Genomic DNA, 2652 nt, shown 5'->3' on the forward strand with positions numbered 1-2652 from the left:
TTCAATTTCAAATTTATAATACTTATTTTGAAATACTACTTTGTTTTTCTCCCCTCCATGCCCACATCATCCCACACCCAGTTTAAGCAGGTGCCGGGTTTGATGTTTCTTTGCCTCAGGAAGTTTTACAGAGTGAATAACAAAGCTATTCTTAGGCGTTTTGGCCCTCTGCAGAGGACACAGCCAGTGTTACAGAACAGGTAATCCTCTGAGGATCCTGTGGCTTGTTAGAAATTTGAACTAATGAGCTTCCCACGACCTCTGGGAATCAGAACCTCTGAGGGTGAGATCCAGGAACCTCTTTTAACAAGTTCTTCAGGCCATGAATATGCACATCAAAGTATGAAAAGTGTCTGGTTAGAGGAAGGATTCCAGAAGGAGAAGGGTGAGTGGCACACCTTTGGGAAGAAGGAAGAAGGAGAGACCAGGCCCCTGGACATGCAAGGTTCCAGGGCTACACCTGAGAAGGTGTTGTGATCTCAGGTGATGTAGCACTGTCTTATCCTACGCCCTGTGACAGGCAGGGAAGCAGTGCATAGACAGTGAAGGCGGCAATGTGTACACAACAGGCTGCTAACCAGAAGCCCCTACCCAATCCACTGGCTTTGGATTCCAGACCCTATAGAGGCCTACAGCCTTTTCAGGGGTCCCTATGCTGACTGACACACCCATCAGGGGACAGAGCCTACGGTACAATTTATTTTTATTAAAAAGGGTCTGGGCCAGGCGCAGTGGCTCACACCTGTAATCCTAGCACTCTGGGAGGCCAAGGTGGGCGGATTGTTTGAGCTGAGGAGTTCGAGACCAGCTTGAGCAAGAGTGAGACCCCATCTGCACTAAAAAAATAGAAAGAAATTAGCTGGACAACTTAAAATATATAGAAAAAGGCCGGGCGTGGTGGTTCACACCTGTAATCATAGCACTCTGGGAGGCCGAGGCGGGAGGATTATTTGAGCTCAGGAGTTCGGGACCAGCCTGAGCAAGAGCGAGACCCCGTCTCTACTAAAAATAGAAAGAAATTGGCTGGACAACTAAAAATATATAGAAAAAATTAGCCAGGCATGGTGGCGCATGCCTGTAGTCCCAGCTACTCGGGAGGCTGAGGCAGGAGGATCGCCTAAGCCCAGGAGTTTGAGGTTGCTGTGAGCTAGGCTGACGCCACAGCACTCTAACCCAGGCAACACAGTGAGACTCTGTCTCAAAAAAAAAAAAAAAAAAGGATCTGGGCACAGTGGCCTGTAGTTCAGCTACTCAAGAGGCTGAGGCAGGAGGATCACTTGAGCCCAGGAATTCGAGGCTGTAGTGCACTATGATCTCACCTATGAAAAGCCACTGCACTCCAGCCTGGGCACAACACAGCCAGACCCCATCTCTAAAAAATAAAACAAAAACACCGCCACCCAAAAGAACAAAGAACTGGAGAATTCTTGCACACCTGAGATTGTGGACTGAGATTCTTCCCTACTACATGTATTATAAAGTCAATAAATGAGACAAACCATTTTGATGAATACGAAATTCTTCAATTGGGGGTCAAGAATGACACTTGCTATTCTATATCAGCCTCATCCTCTGAAGCATTTCTTTAGTAAGGTTTTTATTTTGCATACTGTGAAGGAAACCCTTGACCACACTGATAAATAGCACTGTATTCATTTCTACAGTGTTATTTGAGTAGGCCTACACAGAATTACAACTTTTCTCATTAATATTGCTGGGCAAGAAGTTAAAGGTTAAAAAGGGGGAATTGTAGGGGATGGGGAAGAGAGGTTAAAAAAAAAAGCTTTATCCAGACACAGGCAAAAAAGAAAAAAACAAAAGCTATCCTGGTAGCACAATTAAATAAGTTTCTTAATTATCACTTTCAAAGTTGGAATTCCATTAAGAGTAATAATAAATTACAGCTAAGGTGGGGGCTCCTGCAAAGAAAGCCATATATAAGCATAATGCTATGGCTTATCATTTCTCAAGGGACAAGGTCAAAATCCAGGTACCAAGCGGAATTGTCTTATGAAATTAGATCAGTGGTTCTCAAATATGGGTGTGCATCAGAATCACCTGTAGGGCGTGTCAAAACACAAATTGCTGGGCCCCCCTGTTGCACCCTTCTCAGTTCTTGCTTCAGTAGGTGTGGGGTGGGTCCCCAGAAATTTGCATTTCTGACAAATTCTCGGGTGATGTAGGTCCAAGGGCCACTATTTGAGAGCCACTAGAACAGACTACATGGCTACACTCCATTGCTTGCCTTGTCCAGATGCACTTGCAAGGAAGAAGACTCCTGGATACCCCCTTCAGTGGTGTTCTGGGCCTGGACTAGGGCTGAACTGAAGCAACTGATCATCATTATCCATCTTCTTTCATACTAGGACTGACTGCACAATAGAATCATTGGGAGAATCTTCTGTAAAGTGCTGAAGCCCAGGTCCCACCCCTAGAGAATTTGATATCACTGGTCTATGACAGGAGCTGGGTAAAACCTGTAGGGTCATCAATACCAATTAAGGCAGTGGCTCAACCTTTCCTCACATTTGCAATACCTGAGATCCTTTTAAAAACTATCTTGGCCTGGCTTCGCTCCAGACCAATTGTCAGAATGGAGGGGGAGGGAAAGGAGGGCTTGATTTTTTTGTTTTGTTTTTATATTTTAATTAA

This window comes from Propithecus coquereli, unplaced genomic scaffold, assembly GCF_000956105.1.
Source record: "Propithecus coquereli isolate 6110/MARCELLA unplaced genomic scaffold, Pcoq_1.0 Scaffold171, whole genome shotgun sequence".
Taxonomy (NCBI): Eukaryota; Metazoa; Chordata; class Mammalia; order Primates; family Indriidae; genus Propithecus; species Propithecus coquereli.